General features: G+C 44.8%; 1 long non-coding RNA gene across 2 annotated transcripts in view; it reads right to left on the bottom strand.

The window, feature by feature from the left end:
• LOC136645417 (uncharacterized) overlaps nt 1-24,483 on the bottom strand; it is a 398,421-nt gene that overhangs the window by 6,162 nt on the left and 367,776 nt on the right. For both annotated transcript variants that reach the window (XR_010794131.1, XR_010794128.1), the window contains one exon: nt 19,661-19,900. This is a non-coding gene — a long non-coding RNA (uncharacterized lncRNA). The remainder of the gene's footprint in view (nt 1-19,660; nt 19,901-24,483) is intronic.

The raw sequence follows: 24,483 nt of genomic DNA, 5'->3' as shown, positions 1-24,483 counted from the left end.
ATCAATTATATTATTATTTTGATATTAAAGTTTCCATATGGTAACTTTTGTGTGTGTGAAAAAAGATTTACATAGTACATATAACTCAATTAGCAGAATTTAATATCAGATCTTCATGCTGTTTCAGCCCTAAATATCAGTTAAGGATTTTCTGATGCACTACTAAAACAAGAATAATAATATATAAACAAGAATAATAATATGGCAATATTATTTCCAATATTCTGGAAATATTATTTCCAGAAAGGGGAAAATAAAACCATCCTTAGCCTAATCCAAGAGTGCTGGCAAAAGAAAAGGAAGTGTCGGGAAAAGGAAAATTGCAGTGGTTCTGGCACACATTTTATTCACAAATGAGTTCTAAGAAATCAAAAGCAAAAAATGATTGACAAGAACGATAGTTCATGTGCTGGATTGTTACTGTCACAATCCCCTGTTATCAGTCCTGCTTTCCGTCTTCAGTTCTATAGGGCAGTGGTTTTCCAACTCTCCAGGAGAGTCTGAGCCACTGTAAGTTCTTGTGGGGGTGAGGGGGAGGCAGCAGGGGTGGGTGGAAGGCAGCAGCGTGATCCCCAGGATTGCGCCGCTCAGGGGGCTGCAGGGGCTTGGGAGCACTTACCCAAGCTTCCTGAAGCCTCCTCAGGGTGTGGGGAGCCCGGTGCGAACCTTTGTTAGAGCGCCCTGCAGCAGTGAATGTAAAAGCGGAGCGATCGCGCCCCGCCTCCGCTATAGCAGAAGTGGAGCGCAATCGCTCCAATTTCACTTTCACTGCTGCGGGGAGCCCTAACAAATGTTCGCACTGGGCTCCCCACACCCTGGGGAGGCTTCAGGAAGCTTGGGTAAGTGCTCCCAAGCCCCTGCAGCCCCCTGAACGGGGCAATCCTGGGGATCACGCTGCTGCCTTCCACCCACCCCTGCTGCCTCCCCCTCGCCCCCACAAGAACTTACAGTGGCTCAGACTCTCCTGGAGTGCTAAATGACTGTGGCTTAGATCAGCTAGTCACGGAGCCCACCAGAGGACAGGTGACTCTGGATTTAATATTGTGCGGTACGCAGGACCTGGTTAGAGATGTAAACGTTACTGAGCCATTGGGGAACAGTGATCATGCTGCGATCCGTTTTGACGTGCACGTTGGGGGAAGAATACCAGGCAAATCTCTAACAAAAACCCTTGACTTCCGACGGGCGAACTTCCCCCAAATGAGGAGGCTGGTTAGAAGGAGGCTGAAAGGGAGGGTAAAAAGAGTCCAATCTCTCCAGAGTGCATGGAGGCTGCTTAAAACAACAGTAATAGAGGCCCAGCAGAGGTGTATACCGCAAAGAAAGAAGGGTTCCACTAAATCCAGGAGGGTGCCCGCATGGCTAACCAGCCAAGTTAGAGAGGCTGTGAAGGGCAAGGAAGCTTCCTTCCGTAAATGGAAGTCTTGCCCTAATGAGGAGAATAAAAAGGAACATAAACTGTGGCAAAAGAAATGTAAGAAGGTGATACGGGAGGCCAAGCGAGACTATGAGGAACGCATGGCCAGCAACATTAAGGGGAATAATAAAAGCTTCTTCAAATATGTTAGAAGCAGGAAACCCGCCAGAGAAGCGGTTGGCCCTCTGGATGGTGAGGAAGGGAAAGGGGAGATAAAAGGAGACTTAGAGATGGCAGAGAAATTAAATGAGTTCTTTGCATCTGTCTTCACGGCAGAAGACCTCGGGCAGATACCGCTACCCGAACGGCCCCTCCTGACCGAGGAGTTAAGTCAGATAGAGGTTAAAAGAGAAGATGTTTCAGACCTCAGTGATAAATTAAAGATCAATAAGTCACCGGGCCCTGATGGCATCCACCCAAGGGTTATTAAGGAATTGAAGAATGAAGTTGCAGATCTCTTGACTAAGGTGTGCAACTTGTCCCTCAAAACGGCCACGGTGCCAGAAGATTGGAGGATAGCAAATGTCACGCCTATTTTTAAAAAGGGAAAGAGGGGGGACCCGGGAAACTATAGGCCGGTCAGCCTAACATCCATACCGGGTAAGATGGTGGAATGCCTCATCAAAGATAGGATCTCAAAACACATAGACGAACAGGCCTTGCTGAGGGAGAGTCAGCATGGCTTCTGTAAGGGTAAGTCTTGCCTCACGAACCTTATAGAATTCTTTGAAAAGGTCAGCAGGCATGTGGATGTGGAAGAACCCGTGGACATTATATATCTGGACTTTCAGAAGGCGTTTGACACGGTCCCGCACCAAAGGCTACTGAAAAAACTCCACAGTCAGGGAATTAGAGGACAGGTCCTCTCGTGGATTGAGAACTGGTTGGAGGCCAGGAAGCAGAGAGTGGGTGTCAATGGGCAATTTTCACAATGGAGAGAGGTGAAAAGCGGTGTGCCCCAAGGATCTGTCCTGGGGCCGGTGCTTTTCAACCTCTTCATAAATGACCTGGAGACAGGGTTGAGCAGTGAGTTGGCTAAGTTTGCAGACAACACCAAACTTTTCTGAGTGGTGAAGACCAGAAGTGATTGTGAGGAGCTCCAGAAGGATCTCTCCAGACTGGCAGAATGGGCAGCAAAATGGCAGATGCGCTTCAATGTCAATAAGTGTAAAGTCATGCACACTGGGGCAAAAAATCAAAACTTCACATATAGGCTGATGGGTTCTGAGCTGTCTGTGACAGATCAGGAGAGAGATCTTGGGGTGGTGGTGGACAGGTCGATGAAAGTGTCGATTCAAAGTGCGGCGGCAGTGAAGAAGGCCAATTCTATGCTTGGGATCATTAGGAAGGGTATTGAGAACAAAATGGCTAGTATTATAATGCCGTTGTACAAATCTATGGTAAGGCCACACCTGGAGTATTGTGTCCAGTTCTAGTCGCCGCATCTCAAAAAAGACATAGTGGAAATGGAAAAGGTGCAAAAGAGAGCGACTAAGTTGATTATGGGGCTGGGGCACTTTCCTTATGAGGAAAGGCTACGGCGTTTGGGCCTCTTCAGCCTAGAAAAGAGACGCCTGTGAGGGGACATGATTGAGACATACAAAATTATGCAGGGGATGGACAGAGTGGATAGGGAGATGCTCTTTACACTCTCACATAATACCAGAACCAGGGGACATCCACTAAAATTGAGTGTTGGGCGGGTTAGGACAGACAAAAGAAAATATTTCTTTACTCAGCGTGTGGTTGGTCTGTGGAACTCCTTGCCACAGGATGTGGTGATGGCGTCTAGCCTAGACGCCTTTAAAAGGGGATTGGACAAGTTTCTGGAGGAAAAATCCATTATGGGGTACAAGCCATGATGTGTATGTGCAACCTCCTGATTTTAGAAATGGGTTATGTCAGAATGCCAGATGCAAGGGAGGGCACCAGGATGAGGTCTCTTGTTATCTGGTGTGCTCCCTGGGGCATTTGGTGGGCCGCTGTGAAATACAGGAAGCTGGACTAGATGGGCCTACGGCCTGATCCAGTGGGGCTGTTCTTATGTTCTTATGTTCTTATATTGGTGTGTCCCAGATCCACAGTTTGAGAATTGCTGAGTTAGAGGGACCAGAGTAGCAATTTTTGAATACTTGTACGAAAATATAAAACCACATTGTTTTACCTCATGTCTATAGATGCACTTTATGAAAATAATCCCTAGCCCTAAAATTTGAAGGGTATTCTCCAACATTCCATATGAAGGAATTAAGAGAAGAACATTGAAATTAAAGAATTAAAAATCATCTTTTTGTCTATCATATTTCTTTTCCATCCTCTTCTATGGCATTTTCAACAAGTTGTTATCCTTACTTTTGCTGTTGCTTTTTTTTTTTCCTAAATGTTTTTGAAAGCACAGGGAACCATATAAAGTGCCAGTTTAGTGATTGCTTTTTGACCCTCTCAAGCTTGAGGTTAATGGAAGTTCTTTGCAGAATTTGAAAAAATCATGGCTTTAAGCCAGTCTAACCTGTTAGGGAGAGCCAACCCCCAATGGATGCAAAACGCCAACTAGTCAAGGGTAGTTCAAAGCAAAAAAACAAACAAAAACAAAACCCTCCACCATGTTAATATTGTTAAATGTTATTCTTTATTCATTTATTAACCCCTATAGATCTCCCTGCACACACATGTTCACATATCTTTGAAAATATTCATTTGCAAAGGTAAAAGCAAAATTCTTGCATCACATGGTTATGATTTTCATAATATAAGGCTAATCTAGACTGGAAATCTGAATCCTTTATCTAAATACTTGGGTTTACCGGTCAAAAATGAAGGAGTGGTGACATATAACATCTGGCTCGATTGAATGAGGATTCAAAGCTGAATGAGGATTTTCTGGTCCAGACTTCACTGCTATCTCACTTCATCTATGGCAATAATGTTGTTAGTTATAATTTTCCTTTCATTAGCTGCTAGCTTTATTAGGGCCCAATCCTATGGAGTGTGCGACGGCTCACCACCTATGCACACTGTCGCAAATGTGCATTAAGGCACGTTTGTGGGCTCTGGTGCCGGTACTGGCCAGTGCTGGGCTAGCGCCAGTGGAGCATCGGAGCTCTGCCGCTCGGCAGTTGTGCAAACCACCAAGCAGTGGAGAGGTAGGTGGGGGTGTGGGGGAAGGCGGGGAGGAGCCATTCTGGGGCAAGGAGAGGCAGAGGGGGGTGGGGAGAAGGCGGGGAGGAGGTGTTCCGAGGGGAGGAGGCAGGACTAGTAGAGCTTCACTCCACCGGATCCAGAGCCTCCGTGTTTGGTTGGCTGCCTGACAGGGAGGCTCTTCATTCTACGCCGACATTCAGGTTGATGTAGAATCAAGCAGTCCCATTTACCCAGGGTAAGGGGACGAAAGTTTCCTTCTCCCAAGGAGGAGGCAGTAGCTGCCTGGAGTGTGCAGGATGCGGCAGCAGCCATTTTCAGCGCCACTGCAGCCCCACATGCCGGGCAGCTCAGGATTGGGCTGTTAATAAGGTCATTATTGCTGAAATACTTTTTTCTTTCTTTTAAATTTTTGGTACATTTGCATTCTGCCCTCCCTGCAAAGACCTCAGGGTGGCTTATACATGTGTAGAACCTGTTCTTATTGTATATTCCAGGGTTCTCCAAACCCCGGCCTGGGGGCCAGATATGGCCTGCACTATGCCCCTATCCAGCCCATGACAAGCCTCTGGTACCCTGCAAGCCTCTGGCCCACTTGACTGAATGTGACCAGAGCTGTGTCTGGAGGGTGTTTTGAGGGCTGTGGAGGCCATGCCTCAGAAAGCCTTCTAAAGGCCTAAAACATCACTTCCTGGTTTTTCTGAAAAACTGGGACATTTTTGGCCCTTGGAAGCCTTAGGTTTTCTGGGGACGGGGAGGCCTCCGTGGTCCTCAGAATATACTCCAGGTGTTTCCTGTGATGTGCTGGTTCCAAGTTATTTACTCCTGTACATATACGTAAGCTGCTGGTGGAGTGGGCGAAAGGGAGTCCATTTGGGTGTATGCTTTATTTTTGTGGTGTGTGTTGGTGCTTGAAGAAATACTGTAACTGAGAGCCCATTCATTCATTCATCTAAGTTACATCTTTAATGTATTTATTTAAATTTTATATTTAAAATTTATTTTTCTGACCCTCATGCCAGATATTTGATGTGACCCTTTGGCTGAAAAGTTTGGAGACCCCCTGGTATATTCCAAGAAAGACCTGCGTTATATGCCAGAAAGCAGAGCAATACAAAACTTTCAGCTAAGCATTACCCCTGAACTATTGACATTGCTGCACTTGAATCTACACAAAATCCAATTGAGGCCACTGAGACAAATAGCCTGATGTCTTTGCTTGCATATAAGCCACGCTGAATTTAATGACATCATGTTTATGAGAGTAGCCCAAACTTAGATATACTGGCAAGAATGATTTAACTGCCATCTAGGGACATGCTTTTATGTGTATTTCACAAGGCAAAGTCAACATAATGTTTGTCTTATTTGGGTTGATTATAATTTCTAATGTAACCCCATGAGATCAGAAATAGGTCTCACCAGATCCATAAGGATGCTGGGTTTTAAAGGTTTCAGCATGTTGCACACTCTCCTGTGACTGTTGTTCTCCATCTTCTGTACTCCAGTTTTAGACTGAAGACGGATCATACCTGTTAGAGTCCAGGGGGGAAAAAGAATACCCCTAAGTAGCTACCTGCTGCCACCAGCCCAAGAGCCAGGATCACTAGAGTGATTCCCTAGGCTGAATTCCCCTTCCTTATAACTTAACCCTTTAGTAGGTCCTCTTTAGTTCCTCTCTCTTACTCTCTAGAGCAGGGGGGTCTCCAAAACCCGGCCTGGGGGCCAAATGTGGCCCATGGCCAGCCTCTATCTGGCCCACAGCCAGCCTCTGATCCCCTGAGAGCCTCTGGCCCAGTTGACCAAACACAACCAGAGTTGTGCTTGTGGGGTGAGGGAATAGGGGTCCATTTAAGTGTGTGCTTTATTTCTTAGGCTGTGTTAGTACTTGGAGAAATCCTGGGCATTTGAACGCATTCATTTATTCATTCATCCAACTTCCATCTCTAATGTATTTATTTAAATTTTATTATTTAATTTTTCCCCGGCCCCTGCCACTGTACCAGATATTTGATGTGGCCCTTTCGCCGAAAAGTTTAGAGACCCCTGCTCTAGAGGAAGGCCCAAACAAAAAGGAATAAGGAACAGAGAATTTATTAAGATCCATTAACAAATTAAAGGCTTTAATATAAATCCAAATATGTAGTTGGCTAAAGCACTACAATAAGAGGAGGCTCCCAAACCTGCAGGACTCCCCCCCTGCCCCCCCAGGGCTGGTGCTACATATAGGTATATGCTAAAGTGTAGCACTACAGTACTTGCATAAACCAATATGATATATTAATCATCACATTGAGGGGGAGAGCATTGAGGGGGTGCTCTCAGGTAAGGTTAAGGGACACTGTGATCTCTGTAGAAAGATTGTCACAGCAGTCACATGGAGCGGAGAATTTCTGCTTGCTGAAGCCAATGATACATTGCACTTTCCATCCCAAGAGCTAATCAGGGACCAAGTGTCAAGACTCATGACAGCATGCTGCTTAGGCCACACAATTCTGCCAGCCAGTGGGTTTCCCCAGAGGCTGGGGCACTAGCCTCTTTCCTTGTTGAAAAGAGTGAATTAAAAACTGTTACCCTGTTTCCCCAAAAATAAGACCTACCCCGAAAATAAGACCTAGTCGTGAACAGGGCTGGGACGGGGGGGGTGGAAGGCGTCCTCGGGCGGGAGGGGGTGGGCGGACAATGTGACCGGGAACGCTGCACTCCCGCGCACGCCACCTAGAAAGCACCTGCTGTGCTGCCTTGGGCAGAGGACGCTGAGGAGGAGCTGAGGTGGGAAGCAGCAAGGGAGGCAACCCTGCCTACTGGGCTCTGAGACTCTCCACACTTTCCAGGGAGTAAGTCCCATTAACTATAAAGGGACTGACTTCTGAGTAGACAGGCATCCTCCTGGGGGCTGAGGGGACACCCTCTCCACACCTTCCAGGGAGTAAGTCCCATTAACTATAAAGGGACTGACTTCTGAAAAACATAAGACCTACCCTGAAAATAAGACCTAGTGTGTTTCTTTGAGCCAAAAATAAATAAATAAATAAGACAGTGTCTTATTTTCGGGGAAACACGTTACCATGTTAGCTTTAGTTCAGCAGCTACCACGTTTTCCAGACTCACAAAGAGAGTCTGGTCCAACAAGAAGCTGATGGAACATACCAAGATCCAGGTCTACAGAGCTTGCGTCCTGAGTACACTTCTGTACTGCAGCGAGTCATGGACTCTTCGCTCACAACAGGAGAGGAAACTGAACGCTTTCCACATGCGCTGCCTCCGACGCATCCTCGGCATCACCTGGCAGGACAAAGTTCCAAACAACACAGTCCTGGAACGAGCTGGAATCCCTAGCATGTATGCACTGCTGAAACAGACGCCTGCATTGGCTTGGTCATGTCGTGAGAATGGATGATGGCCGGATCCCAAAGGATCTCCTCTATGGAGAACTCGTGCAAGGAAAGCGCCCTACAGGTAGACCACAGCTGCGATACAAGGACATCTGCAAGAGGGATCTGAAGGCCTTAGGAGTGGACCTCAACAGGTGGGAAACCCTGACCTCTGAGCGGCCCGCTTAGAGGCAGTCTGTGCAGCATGGCCTTTCCCAGTTTGAAGAGACACTTGGCCAACAGCCTGAGGCAAAGAGGCAAAGAAGGAAGGCCCATAGCCAGGGAGACAGACCAGGGACAGACTGCACTTGCTCCCAGTGTGGAAGGGATTGTCACTCCCGAATCAGCCTTTTCAGCCACACTAGAAGCTGTGCCAGAACCACCATTCAGAGCATGATACCATAGTCTTTTGAGATTGAAGGTTGCCAACAAGGGACCCGAGTAAGAGCACCATATATTCCTTTCTGCTCTGAAATGCTGTTCCGTTGTGGCACATGGCTCACCAGCTTTCCCCGTTCACTTCTGTTGTGGCTGCCTCATGTTGTGGCTGCCTCATGGAGAAAAGGGCTGATGGAACAAGTGGCGCTTGTTTGGCTGCTCTTTGAAAGCACTTTGTATGATGAGTCCTAGTTTTGCAATGCACCTGGGAATCTCTTTGCCTGAAAGGCAAAATATAAAATTAAGCCATTATTAATAGCAATCATTTATCTTGACAATGCCATAGATCTTTGCCTTCTGCTGGAGACAGAACTCAGACACAGTAGCAGTAGAATATCTTATTGCAGAGTCATAACCACAGGCAATATTGATTGAACACTGACAGAGAGGGAAAGCTTGTGCATATATGAGGGAGAATTGAAAGCAGTGGCAGCATTTGCCCCTTTGCATTCACCTTGACTCCCCTGCCCAGTGATTGTGTAATCTGAAAGACCTGATGCCGGCTCAGGCTCACTGCACCCCACCTCAAAAAAATCCAAGAACTCTTCCCACATTCTTCATGCGCTGCCTTGAAACCTGGAAATGCAGTGAAACCAGAAGTTGCACACTTCTGGGTTTCAAAGCAGTGTGGTAAGTATGGGAATGATTTGCTTCAAGTTCAAGTGAAACTGCTTTGCGCCCACTCCAGCACAAACCAAAACATGCTTGGATTGAGAGAAGGATGCGATGGTGGCAGCAGATCCCAAATCCACCACCCCCTCGGACCCTTCAGTATCTGCTGCTGGAAGCAGAACCTTCTAGCCATTGCATGGAGGGGCCAGCCCTGCTTACTTTGTCCATCTTTCTTGGTGATGAAAATGCACCTTCTTTTTTTCTCATTTTGGTTGGGTTTTTTTAATCTGTAGGGAGCAAAGGATGTCATGGATCTCTGCTCTGTAGGTGACCCCCCTCCCCCAAATACTGATTTAAATGCAAGCAATTCTTCAGAATACCTACTCAAATGAGTTTCAGGCGGTCTGGAACTGCTATGGCCATATAATTTTGATCCTGAATGTACCATTCTAAGGGCTGGCTGGTGCATTTCTGATTCTGGTTCTCTCCCTTCATATCTTCTGTGAGATAGTCACAGATAAACGTGATGCTGAACAAGACTGCATCTCTGCTTGTTTTGGTATTCTGTGACATTCTCATCTCAGCAGCCTGTGACTGGCTGTCTCACAATAAGGTGTTGGATGTGTCAGGGAGATGGATTATATCTGCAGTGTCTGAATTTCCACTCTGTTAATACATGCTTCTGCTTACTCCAGGCGGCTGGATTTTGTGTCATCAAATTAGATGAACAGTATAAAAAAATCTTTATGAGGCTGCATTTCTTATGTTTAATAACACAGGAAATAACATTCAGGAATGAAATGCACACACAGTTCTGACAGGTAGCATGTAATAGGTTTACCTCTGATGCTTTAACCTAAAGCTTAAAAAGTGTCCACAGAAACTGGGCTACATTTCTGTTGCCTGCCCCCCCACCCCCTATTTTTGTGCGTCAACTTAGCATCAACATTCCCAAACACATCAAATGCAAAAGAAAAATAAATAGATTAGTGCAGCACCAGGCTAACAGCTGCAAGAAGAGATTATTTAAAAATCTTTAACTGGGAAGCTTGGCAAAGGATGGTAAAGCAATGGTTGCTGCACTGAACTCAGAAAGCAGCTGGTCCCAGGAAAACTCTCAGCATAATTTCCTATGGTGAAAGTATTGCTCACAATTATGTACAGGTAAATCATTTCAATGAGGCTTGCGCATAACTAGGCAGGATTATAGACTGTATATGTACAGGCTACTGAACATTGTTTCTCTTCTAGTCCACTTATTTCAGAGGTAGTTCAGAATTAGTAATGCTTGTTGAAAATGAAAGACACTTTCATCTGCGCATTTGCACTGGTTTCTCTGCCTTCAAGGTGGAACACTATAATACAATACTGGCATAATGGAAAGCAGTCCAAATCTCTAGATCATTTTAAACTGCAGCAGCGGTTGCAAACAAATGATGCATACATGCAGTTCAAGCACAATTCTAGCATCCGGAAGCCTTATATCCTCCCCAAAGATCTTCACACTAATAATCCTGCTAAAAAGATCTGAGCATCTAAGCAGGCTTCTGCAGGAGGGTCAGTCTCTCAATGGCAGTGTTCCTGGCTTGTTTTGCATACATAAAACCTTGAGCTGAATCATGCTATCTCCAAGTAAGACCCCTGTCTAAAACCCTGGCAAGCCGCTATCAGTCAATATAAACAATTCTGACTTGGATAAACCAGTGGTCTTAGTATAAGACACATCATATGCAGATCAATTTCTGCATGTGAACTGCATAGATGGGGTGCACATTCAAGTAGATCCAAATTTGGGTGCAGTTGACCCACACTGCATTGCTTTCATTGGAATAGGCCTGCTGATGTGTAGCCAATGGGCATCATCTAAATTTCCAACAATGAGTCAGGTGACTAGAACTGCATCAGGGCATATCTGGTATGTAGGGCTTTGGCCTCTGTAGCACATGTGTGTAAACATGGCTGTAATAATTACTATATTTATATGATATATCAATATATCAATATGTTTTTATTAATTGTCATTCTTGTTCCATTAGCAGGACCAATGTTCCAGGCAAGTATATATGGAATATATACTTTGTCCACAATGGTGTAAATCAGTGGTTCCCATTTTCAACTGGCAGCTGACCGACTGGGCCATTGGTTGTGGTTCCCCATTAAGGCTACGTATAGGATGACAGGTTTTTCACAAGGATTCCACAGTTTCCCTGGCTGGTTTCCACGGCTCCCTGGGGAGCCACAGCTCACAGACTGGAAACCACTGCTGTAAATGACAGCTTTTCTGATTTATAGGAAGTTTAGAAAGCATCCCTTCACCCTAAATTAAACAAAACTCTTTCCAAGTGCCCTACTTGGGAGATACTTTCGAAAGGATAGGATTTCAGCCCTTTCTAATACCAAGTGCTGTCAAGATACAACATTTAGGATTACATTTTAGAAGCATCCTTAAAGGGATTTGCTCATGGATATACATTAAATAAGAAAATTATTCCTGAAATAGAAGTTAAATACCAAATGATGCCAAGTTTCTTAGTGGTTTTATCAAACCTTTGCATAGAAAGCTTCCCTGATCTACAGTCGCCATCTTTTAGCAAAACACATAGGGCTGATTCATTCATGCAAGCAGTTCTTTGGATATCCAGTATGCTCATATAGGGAATGACAGTGTATGAACTGGCAGATGACTCACAAAGGTTCAGTCGTTATGATAGCTGAGCAGTAGAACTGCTACTTCCACAAGGTTCCATTCATTGATCCAATAATATATGTAGTAGAGCAATCACATGGCATGGACAGAGCACATGGAATATCCTGCCATGCTAGAATAGCAAACTGCCAGAGTGATGCAATATTGGCATAATGATGTCCAATACAACTTGCATCTTGTGATTTGTCTGCTGGAGTGGCATAGAATTGAATCATGGGGGAGCAGCAAGCATGCTGTTCCCATGACATCTGAACCAGCTAGGATGGTGTCAGGGAGTGTCAAGTGAAACATTGCTGAAGGGCCTACACCCATCAGATGAGACTCCCAAATGACCCTGAAACTCTAGAACCCAGTGGTAGAAGCAGTCATGGGAGGGTGTGGGCTCAGGGGTAAGCTTTGTCCCAAGGCCCTCAGTAACCTGGTATTGGAATTGTGAACTGGCCTCTTGTCATTAGGGCAGCATTTTTTTTTTAAGTCCACAGACAAATCCAGCTTTATGTAGTTACTACTGCAAACATCACAGCTCTGAGGATTAGAATGTTCCAGTAGTAAATTTTATCTGTCTTTTCAGCATTGACGATTCTGACACATTTTAACATTTTTCGTGCCCGCCGTTGTCTCTCTCAAAATGCATATCGCAAATTCATGGGCAATTGAAAACAAACTGATCATAAAATGACTGGAGACAACACATGATTCAGACCCACATTCAGCTGTCTATATTAAGCTTTCTTCCACCCCTGGACCTCTGTGAAAAGAGTCCTCTGTGAGCAGCTGCGAGTCTGTGGTCTGCTGTGGCCTCCAGGCCTCTTTGAGCAAACAAAGTGAGACATGTTATACACTGAGTCATGCAGCAGTCGGTTCTTCACACTACAAGTCATATTTTTCAACCACAAATTGCTGGTGGCTGTCACCTGAAAACTGTTGATACCCATTTAATCTGAGGGAAGTCTGGAATACTTACCTGTGCAAAGCTAGAGGCATTTATATGACCAGCTAGTGAGATTATGTTTTCCCTCGTGAAAGCCTGGCTAACTCTCTCTCTCTCTCTCTTTGTTTCTTTGCAAAAGGCAGAGCTAGATGGAAGTTTTGTCTTTATTCTGGCACAGAAGCTGATGCAAATGTGGCACAGGAGCTTGGAATAGATAACACGAGCTCACATCCCAGGAAAAAAAGTTTTCACCAATACATCAGCATTAATTTAGAAATGACAACTTTATTTCTCCCATTCGTATTATCCCTCCATTTTCATGCTAGCCGTTTACAAGCTAAACATTCCGCCTGATGGGTGCCTTTTGCTCTGCAACATTAATCTCAACATCCATCAGCATCACACTCAATTTTCCACGCAGTATTTTCTATGCCTCCATTTCTTCTTGCGGACATCATCAGTACACGTGTTGTTTAGTTCCTTAAACTCTCTAATTGATATTGTTTTGAGCTGAGGCCCCACATAGAGGCCCTGAATTCGGTCGCATATGCATTGATCACATCCAGATTGGATGTGATATATCCAGATATAATGTACTGTACGAAGGGGGTGGCTGCCTTTGAAAATGGGTTTGGAAACTTCAACTGGTCCAAAATGCTGCTCTTTGGATGCTGGTAGACATCCAACAGCATAACTGTCTAACAGCAATCTTGTACCAGTTACACTGGTTACCTGTTCATTTCCAGGCCCAATTCAAGGAGTTGGAGTTGCCCTTTAAAGTCCTACATAATAAGGACAATCTCTGTTCACATGACCCTCTCTGAGCTTTAAGAGAAGCCTCACTTTTCTGCCATTGACAGAAATATGGCTAGCACACATGAAGAAGTGACCCTTTCTGTGGAAGTGCCACTGCCTTACCTCCCTGAGGAAGTGCACAAGATTTTTTTTTTAAATCCCACTTGGCTTTTAACACATGACTTACAGCCCGATCAACCATGACTAACCTGCTGCATCCCATGGCCTTCAGAGGCTATCTAAGGGCATTGGTTCCCTTGCCCTGGGACAAGCCCCTGCTGGCCTGGTGGGTCTACTCAGAACTGCAGCAATATTGCTGGTGCAAATCCATGTGGACCAATGAAGGTGGATCGAGACCAGGAAGGGGATTTGATTTTGGCAGACGCTGTTGCCACTGAACCCAGCCCCTTCTGGGTCCTGATCAGCCCTCCTGCCTGCCCCTGTCACTGTTCCATTATGCCTACCCACTACCCCATCCCATCCTCCCCCTGTGTGTACCTACCTGGGCTGGTTGAAGTTCGGAGCTCACTAGCACATGGAGCTGGCCATTCACCATTTACGGTGGCAGCCAGCCAGCACACTCCAGTATGACTAGTGCCTAGAGCTGCCGGAGATTGGCTCTGTGCCAATGAAAGAATAGTAAGATCATGTGTTGGAAGAATATCATTGGGTGAACAACAGAAGGCTGGGTTATCAACTGGATCCCCTGTAATTCAATGTGTACACTCCATAACATGTGAACAATGCACCCAGGCACAGATGTAACTGGGGGCTGTGTATATGCAAACAGTCCTAGTCTTTCTTCACTGAACCAGGGCTTGGCAAACATATGTGGTCAGACAGATGATGTCAAGAAGACCGAAACTGAATCCCTATCAAACAGAGGAGATGATGATGATGATGATGATGAAGGGTTAGGGTACATTACTTACGCTGTCTTCTGCCTGTTAAAGAACAAGCCTATAGCTGAGGAGTACACAGCAATGAAAGTGGTAGCAGCTTCTTTCACTTCTCTCTCATTGGTTTTTAAGGCCTTTCCTGGGGAAAAGAAGCCTGGCATCCATCTTCCATGCATGAAAGAGGTGAAATTATAGTGCAATGACTCTATCCATTAAAAGCGATGGAATTCCAGAGTTATAAATGAAATCGTTGATTGACACTTCACTTGGTGCCTCAAGATTATAGACTGAAAAATGAGTTCTCTTTTTTCTCTCTTATCTCTCACCTCCCACCCCCAAAAGAGTAAGGAGCACTCAAGAAAAATCATGTATTTTCTTTAAACATTTTCAAATGATGTCTTACATTACACACAGGCATTGATCCAAAGGTGGTCTTGCACCATTTTTGCTTATTTCCTCATCCTGCTGTAGCCACCCCCTTCCATGTCTTACTGGGCTGAGGGATCCCCCAGTTCTCAAGAGTGCTTTTGGTAGGGCAAAGGGGGTTGCAGCAAGAAAAGGGAACAAAACTCTGCAAAGCACAACACATTTATGGTAAATTCCTTTGTTTAAATGGGAGAGTTATTTGTCTTCTTCCATTTCCTTCTTTAATATTCATGAGACTTAGATGTGTTTTAACGTTGACTGGCTCATGTCTATTATTCCTGGATACCTAAGGAGATTGTGAATAGATGCAATCTATACTTCAAGGAAACGACCTTTGATTGTCAAATAATGATGACAATTTCAGGCAAATGTGGGATTCATAGAAATAAAATCTTTGTTTTTGGATCTCTAGCTTAAAAAAACCTTCTTAGGCGTGCCATTGTCTGCATAGTGATTCTAGGAATTTCCTCGTCAAAATAGTCAAAATGTACTAACAAAACATGTATTGACTTCACATTTCAGAAGACATCAAAATGTATTGACCCTTGAGGTAAATATTAATCTCTGCTTTGGCAGAAATCAATATTTACCACTTGGGTCGATACATCTGGATGCGTTGCTCAACAGAATTCAATATCTGCTTAATTTGCAACAAAGTTAATTATGCTGTTACAAGGTTTCACATGCCACTATTACCTGCAACAGAATTTGAACTTCTATTTTTTTGAAATGTGCTTTGGCAAAGAAAAATAATTAACCAAGATCACAAGTTCCAAGACAATGGATGATATGTTCATCTGCACATTGAAGGTTGGACTGCAATTGAAGAGAAGGCTCATGGCTTCATTTCCGGTTCATGGGTTTCCTGGGATCCTCTGATTGATCACTATGGCAAACAGGATTTTGGCCTTGGGGCCCAAACCTATGGTCACTGTACACTGCCAGAACTTGCATTCTTTCCTTTGTTGCACAGGCCAGGCCATAGTTGCGTGCTGCTGGACAGCTGTCGCAAGTGGCTCATGAAGCAGTGGCTCCCAAAGGCTCCATCAGCACCAGTAAGTTGGTGGCAAAGGCTTGTTGTGGGCAGGGAAGGGAAGTTTTGATGTGGGAAGTGGGAGGACAGGAAGCGGGGAGGGGTGGAACTTGGCAGCACGAGCATGTGCCAGATTCAATCCCCTCTTTCCCAAGCTGCCCTTTTCTCTCTTTGGATATACACCAGCAAAATGGCTGGCATAGGTCCAAGGAGACCCATAGGTGATTGGGCAGCATTCTGGGGGAGAAGAAAAAATATTTTTACTTACCTCCTGCTGACTGCCCAATTGCCCCCTCCTTACAATTGGAAGCAGTGTGTGCTTCGTCAGCAGGGTTGCATTAGCACCAATGCTGGGGGGTAGAATTGGGCAGCCAATATACATTTTGTCTTATCCAGGAGAGCTGTTTTTACAGAAACACAGTTAAGCAATGTTTACTGCAGTGCTAAAGGTGATCATTGCTGGAAAGCAGAATAAACGTACTATCTTGGAAGATTCCTGTCTTGTTACATATTTTATCCCATTCCTTCCAGTAATGATCTAAAATTAAAGAAGCAAGTCTAACACTTACCTGGATGCCATACTCTCTATGGGCGCAATCCTAAACCCTTATGTCGGTGCTTTCCAGCAGTGGCATCACGGTGCCAATGGGACGCGTGCTGCATCCTGCAGTTGGGTGTCACTCACGGAGGCCTCCTCAAAGTAAGGGAATGTTTGTTCCCTGACCTCAGAGCTGCATTGCCCTTATGTCAGTGCTGGAAAGCACTGACAGAAGGGGTTAGGATTGAGAACTAAGAGAACTTTTTCCATTACCCAATTGGCAGATAAGGATTGTATTTGGCAAAGGAGGCAAAGGACACTTTCATGCATGGATTGCCTTCAGAATGTTTCAAGGAAAGATGGAGGGACTCGCATCCAATGCCCAGGCGCCTGTACACCACCCTCTTGCAACATGGACAAATAGTGGAACAGAAGCTCATCACAGTCAATTCTTACAGCTCTGTCACCTGTTTAGAGGGTGCAGGGCTAAGGCCCTTATCCCTGCACATGCCCTCCTTCCAGGGGAAATACTAGCATATACCACATGTGCCAGGGACAGATCGTCCCACAAATGCAGAAGCCCCTCTGCGAGGGGGCACTGCACAGAGCAGGATGGTGGCAGAATGAGGCAGAGTCTGTGGAAGACAGATTCCCCAACCCCCTTCCTTAGCTAGACATCCCCAATGGCTGACAAGCATTACACCAGCAACAGAGAAGGTATAGTTCAGAGACGGCCCATAAAGAGCTATATGGCAGCTGGAACAGGCATGTATCCCCCGCAGCCAGCCTCTGCACCAAGACAGAGCATAGGATCTAACATCACACCAGCACCCTGGCACTCTCAAATTGGCTTCCACATAAGATTGAGCTGTTAATGCAGTAATGTAAGAGGAGCTGCTTTATTACATAATCTTTAAATTCATGCCACTCTTAAGGGATAAGATCTCCAACTATTCTTATTAACAATCTTATTAACAATTAACAATTCAAAAGCCTATTAACAATGGGAAACTCTTCACCATGAAAAGCCAGATAACCTGAAATTCAGTTAACTGCTGATAATATAGCTGGTTGAACATAGGCCTTGCATTTGCTGCAACCAGTGTGAACAGCTTAGGAGTATTTGTTTGGGAAAGAAACTCATAAAAGTTGGACCTCCCTCATCAGTCGTAGAAATCAGCACTAAATCAGAAGTTCAGCAAGATCTCCCAAGAATTTTATCATTGTGAAAATGCACAAGTCAAGGGTGAAGACGTCACCAGATACTTAAAATAACACATTGGGAAAAATAATCTAAGAAAGTCCTCTTCAAAGTAGGCATCAGCAATTTGGTGATTAAGATAATCCTTAGAAGGGTGTTTTTTTTTTATAACTGATAAGTATGAAAGAGAGATGCTGGAAGGCAGTGGAAAAGGACATGTCAGCTTCACTTTTGTAGTGTATAAAACAGATCTCAATAAATGTTTTCAGCTTTTCTAAGAAAAACAAAATCTAGGAATGTTTTTCTAGGAAGCTTTTTAAACATGAAAATTAATGTAAATTGTCATTGCTTTGAAAGTTGATTGCTGACTGGATTATCGGTATGACAAAGAGGTTTAACAGAGATGTGTGAACCTGGGGTTATGTGAATATTTATTTCAGGAAAAATAACCAAGATACTGAAAAGTTAAATCTTTCATCATCTCTGTATGGATTGGAGCTACATATGGGAGGTTCCAATACATGTACTAAGAGCCCAATCCTGGGCTCGGTGCCGCAGTGATTGGCATACAAAGGTGCGTTTGTGAGCCTCACTGCCAGGCTACCGTCCATGGTAGCCCAGCACTGGCCAGTGCAGGCTAGCACTGGGCTAGTGTGGGGCAGGCACCCAGCCTCCGCAGCTCAGCGGTCTCACGGACTGCTGAGCCATAGCATGATAAGTGGGGGTGGGGAGGAGGCATTCCGGGGAGGGGGGAGGCCGGCAGGGGCAGAAAGAGGGCGGGCGGGAGGCATGCCGGGGAGAGGGAGGGAGGTGGGTCTGTGGAGCTCTGCTCCACCGGATCCAAGGCGTTCATGGAGGGCTCAGCACCCTACATGAATGCCTTTACCGCCAATCTTTTGGTTGGCGGTAAAGTGAGTAGCCCCATTGTGGGCCTGCTTATCTTACCCAGGAGAAGGGGATAAAAGTCCCCTTCTCCCGAGGTGCCGCCTGCGGTAGCCCGGGGCGCACAGGATCCGGTGGCAGCTGTTCTTGGTGCCGCTGAGGCTGGGCACCCCAGCAGCTCAGGAGTGGGCTGCCCGTTGGCTTTATTTTATTTTTTAAAATTAAATTAAGGATACTTACAGTTGATAGAGGCTGGATCTTTTACTGATTCAGCTTATCATTGGCAGTTATTTCTAATTTTTAAAAAAATGCTGGAAGCCCTGGGAATTTGTAGCATGATTTCATGTTTTGTTGACTGAGGGCCCAATCCTATCCAACTTTCCAGCATTAGCATTTCCTGACATTGCAGGAAATTGCAATGCCTGCATTGCAGGCCTCTGTGATTGTCTCCCCACCATACGCCCATTGGCACAGCTGCATCGACACTGGAAAATTGGATAGGATTGGGCCATGAGCCTCTCGTACATCACAGGAAGTTGATTTGATCATTTTAATGGCAAAATTGTGTGTTTACACCAGCTATTTTCAACCTCTTTCATCTCATGGCACACTGACAAGGTGCTAAAATTGTCAAAGTACACCATCCATTTTTTGACCATTATCAAGGCACACCATGCTGCTGGTAGGGGAGTTCAAATCCCCTAACTGCCCTACTAATAAATGACCCTCCCCAAAGTCCCATGGCACACCTGTAGACCATCTGCGGCACACCAGTGTGCCACGGTTGAAAATCACTGGTTTACACCATAGTTAGTTCCATCTGACTCTGAAATAAAATAAAACCAGGTCTTTATGGTCTCAAATACATTTTTGTCACAATAGCTCTCTAGAGAAATTGAAAGGTTTTAAACAGGTCCAGTCGTTATCTTTGGTTTTCTGAAGATCTGATTGGGCTAGCACACCTCCTGGTCTGATGGCAGCAGCAGAAGTTGTGACTTTGCAAGGCTTTTCCCCCCCTACTTTTTGCATCATTTACCCGGAGGCCCAAGAAAAGCCTCAGGTCTCTGTTCCCAAACAAATCCCCTTGGCCAAACCCTCAAGAGCACTGTAAACAGGAGACTTCTCAGTGGAGAACATGTCCCAAAGAAGGGAAGTGTCATGAAAATTGGGCATTCCAGATGCACCTCATATTGACCATACAATGTCCATTGAGATTGAATGTTTATCTGGTGGTGGGCTCCAACACCACAAGTGGGTTTGATCGCTCACCTGCATACTCAGATGTCTGCAGCCTTCATTTGTGAACCACTTGCTAAAGCTGCAGCAGCGCATGGCAATGTGATACAGAGTAGTCAAAGAGACCACTCAAGCTGTCTTTAAGTTTCTCACTCATCTCTTGGTTTGCTTGCAGGGGCTCCTGAGAAAACTCCAGCCACTGCTGCTTCTGCTGATTCCTCAGGTGCTGCATCCTCTCTTCCTTGGTCATCTGGGACCTCCATTGCTTGACCTCTGCAAAGGAGAGAATGTTTGAATAGCTAATAATATGGTCCCTACCAGATCTTTGCTGCGACCAGTGCCAGCCAAGGGCAGAAAAGGCATTCCTCCCCCCACAGCTCTCCCCACTCCTGCCAACCATGTTCCACAGCACAAAACATTGGTTTTGATGATGCTTGCCATATGATGCCCAAAAGGCCTCTCCCACAGCTCTCCCCTGTGTTCACCTCATCTTCTCTACATGGGATAGATAGCCTGTATCCTCCAACACTGGTTGGGAAAGGTCAGTGAAGAGTGGTGGATTGAAGAGCCCATGGCACTGTAGGACTCATCTGATGTGGACTGTCCTGGCAGTGAGGAGGCAGACTTGCTTGGGTTGATGGCAACAGGTCATGGACCACTTCTTCCTCATTGTTCACTTATTTCCCCTGCATCCCACAGTGCAGCAACCCAGCTCTTCTGCTGCACCATCCCTGTGCCACTGATGTGGAAAATGATCAGTTGGAGGAACTGGTCCAGCACACTGAAGAAGGGTAAAGTTGTCTTGGAGCTATTGCCCTCCTTGCCTTCCTATTGCCCTCCTTGAGCAGCTTGTAGTTCTTCCTCAGCCCCTTGTCTTTGCTTCTACATACCTCCAGGTAGCCCATGTCCTTCAGCTTGTCCAAAAGGTAACAGAACTGGTCCATGTTTTGATATCTTTTGGCAAGAGCTGTGTCCTCCTACCATAAGTCAATAAAAGCCTTCAGCGGCTCTTCAGTCCATGAAGGGCTCCTTGGATGGCAAAGTGTCCTGCTACTCAGGGGAGTAGCTCAGTAACTTTAGCCACAGAACTATCACTTCCCTCCATCATGAGCAAGATCAGTGTTTTGATCAACGGCAAAAGATAAGGTGCTCAAATCCTCAATTTGCTTTTGTGCCAATGTGCTTTTGTGCCACAAGTAAGGCGACGGAGGCAGTTGCTTTTTAAAGCCAAAACCAGTGAGAGAAGAAGCTCTGGCAAAAAAGGGCTCCACAGGACGTCAAGGAAACTGCCTCACCTATGGAGGTCAAGATCCAACCACACATTCAATAAACCACATGGAAAAATCTGAACTCACGGATAAGGAAGGTCATGAGTGGCAGATGGATACTTGGATATTCCCTATTACCAAACCCATGGGATAAGGAAATCCATCTGCATATGGCTTCTTAACATGCTTATTCCATGGAAAATGCCCACGACCGTGCCAATTTCTACACGTGGTTTTGGCCTGAGTGAATGATACCTATAACAAGCCTATAAAATTGAGGGTCAGAAAAGTTTTCCCCCAAACTTTATGGTGGTTTGATATGAATTTGGGGTGCTGATTCCAAAAATGGCATCCGTTTTGCCCTATCACATCTAGTTTTGGAGATATAGCATAGCCTCATTAGTGAATGGTTCAAGCAGCTTCCTCATAAGGAAGCCATGATGTAGGCTTCCTCATGAGGAAGCTGCTTGAACCATTCACTAAAGAGGCTATGCCTTGTCTCCAAAACTAGACGTGATAGGGCGAAACAGATGCCATTTTTGGAATCAGCACCCAAATATACCCAGGGATTGGTGTAACGTTTAAGGAATTGGTTACATGTTTGGCCTGTGTAACCCTTCCACACTGCTTTTCCAGTTACTTTATCTTCTCCCTAACTGAATAGTATCTGTATAGTTTTCTCTGTGAGGCAAGTACATAAGAATATAAGAAGAGCCCTGCTGGATCAGGCCAAAGGCCCATCTAGTCCAGCTTCCTGTATCTCACAGTGGCTAGGGGGAGGGGGTACAATTTTCAAAAATTTTCATAAGGTTCGTGAGCAATCATGCTGAATGTGGATAAGATAATTCCCTCAGCCTTAAGATACTGCTGCCAACCTTGATGCAAATATTGTAGCATTTATGTCTTTGAATCCAATCAATATTGTTGAATAATGCTGTCTGGATGACTTAAGCCATTTTCAAAAGACAGACATCATGGCTTCACTGGGCCTATACATTTTGTATTCCATAATTGTTAACAGGCATCCAAGATTCTCTTAGCTATTCTTTTATTACTAATGAGTTTATTTTGGAGATGAGGAAAGCCATTTTGAAATGGGTTCCATATGTCAGAATGAAAATACATTGAACTTAGAAGTCTCATTCTAAACTCAGCTACAAACGGGATCTTCTGGTCCCCTTCATAAGTGTAAAGAAATTTACCATCCTGAAGAAAGTACTTGATATTTGTTTTACTGAGAACTAATGAAGTACAGTGACTAAAACAGCTATCGGTAAACTGGGAGGTCTCACTTAAATCTCACCTCAGCCATTAATTCAGTAGGTGGCCTTAGAGAAATCACTGTTCTTATAGCTAGCTCCTGACCCCTTAATTTGAAATATTATGATAATAATATTGGCTTAATTAACAGGGCTGTTGTAAGCAATACTAAGATAAGGCATCAAACACTTGAAATGTAAGTATCATTAATTCTTAGACTTTTCTCAGACAGCTGCCATTCCCAGGATGCAGCCCTGAGACCTTATTCTTTTAATATGGCTGCACTCAACTCATTATTGAAAAGGCTTTGGTTAAATTTTGCAGAGATAATTAGGCAGGAATGCATGTGGGAATGATTGATCAGGGCTCCACCAGATATTGGGAGGAATGTCAAACACAAGGAGAGGGAGAAAGCCAACATTATTACCTCCCCAAACAACCTCAGCAGAAGATAGGGTCTCTCAGAAGCAACAGACATCAAAGAAGAACAGAAGGTTGTCACAGAACTGCTATCTGCAAACCAAGGACGTGCCTGACTCCAGTTGCAACTACTGAAAAATGAGAGTGAATTTGCCCAAATACCTTTGTTGAAGATTCTGTGCTTCCACATCTATTCCAGAACATTGTTCCAAAATTGTAGATTTCTGATAGTTAAAAACTTTCATCTGACCCAAATATGTTAATATTCAGTTTTCTGCCATTGGTCTTTCCTAATATGTTTTTGTTCTTTCCTAATATATTTTATAGCACTATATTTTATAGTGCTGTAATAATTATTTTCAGCATTAGAAATCCTATTAGATTCCATTGGTTTGGTTTTCTACTCGATTCGAGCCAATATTTTATAAAACGCTGGTTTCTTTACCAGGAAGAAAATTTCTTAAACCTTGTGATCATTTTAGCTGCTCTTATTTGAACCTTGCCAAGCCTGAAACTAGCATGAAAATGGGTATGATACAGCATCCAGCTACAGCCTCTCAAATGCTACAAAAGTATTGACATGCCTATGCAGGTCTGGGTGGTTAAACAAAAACCTATTAAAGGCCAAAGTTAGTGGTTTTCTTCTTATCCTTCACTGCTATCTTGATCCATACTACAGTGAATTTCTTTCCCTAAACAGCTAGCTGAAAATGATTAATGACATTGGAGGTCTCTTGCAACCCTACTCCTAGGGATAAGATATTGTGGTAGATAGATCAATAGCATGAACCAATAAGGCTGTTCATATATAACATTATTGGGGGGAATACAATAATGTGGAAAGACAATAATGTGGAAAGACAAAAGATAATCAAAGATAAAACCACATGAGTTATACAACAGCCAGGTACACCATTTGGCCCTTATACATGGTAAAAAAACATAGTCAGCTTGACAACCTTTTGTTCCATCTCAGTTTTGTAATAAGTTCAAGGACAATGATTCATTTTGAAATTTTTTAATGAATATTTATAACACCAGAGCTGCATCTTTGATTTACAACCCAATCCTAACTGCTGTGCCAGCGCTAGCCAGCAAAAATATACCATTAAACACTTTTATGAGCAAGGAATGCCAGCAGAAAGGCCTGTTCGTTTCAATGGTGCTGAATCCAGCAGAACAGTCATGGGGGCAGGTGAGTTCTGCACCAGGCAGTGTAGGGGTGGGAGAGGGCAGAACAAAGAGGGGGGAAGGTGTTTCAGGGTGGGCGAGGACATGGAGGGGGTGGTTCAGGCCCCTGAGGGGTTGGGATAGTAGAGGAGGCCTCCACCATATTGAAACCTGCACCCTGTGCTTGAAAACCCTACATGGGGCTACTTAAACTTGCACCAGCAATTTAACTGGTACCAAACTGAGTAGCTCCATTGGGCAGGCTGGGGATTGGGCAGACTGGGGATTCCCTTACCCCATCTCACAAGTATAGAACAAATGTTCTGTTGCCCTGAGGAGACTTCTGGTCAGATACAGTATGGGCCATATGGCCTTTATGGGAGGAGAGAAAAGAGGTAGCCTAGAGCGGCCATGCTCTAGGAGTCGCAACTCCCAATGCATTGCCACTCTAGGACACCTCTTTCCTCTCCTCCTTTATAAGAGGAGAGGGCAGCCTAAAGCAGCAGTGCGCTAGGAGTTGTGACTCTCAGCATGCTGCCGTTCTAGACCACCAGGAGAGGAATAGCACCCAGAGTGGCTGGGGGTTGCAGCCACTTCAGCTGCAATTTTGTGGCATTCTGGGACACCTCTTTCCTCCTTTATTGGAGAAAAGGAGGGGGACGGCCTAGAACAGCAGCACACCAGGAGTTAAGACTTCTGGCATGCTGCTGCTCTCAGTCACCCCTCTCCTCCTGTAAA

This window comes from Tiliqua scincoides, chromosome 3, assembly GCF_035046505.1.
Source record: "Tiliqua scincoides isolate rTilSci1 chromosome 3, rTilSci1.hap2, whole genome shotgun sequence".
In the NCBI taxonomy this organism is placed as follows: Eukaryota; Metazoa; Chordata; class Lepidosauria; order Squamata; family Scincidae; genus Tiliqua; species Tiliqua scincoides.
This window is presented reverse-complemented; position numbering and strand designations above follow the sequence as displayed.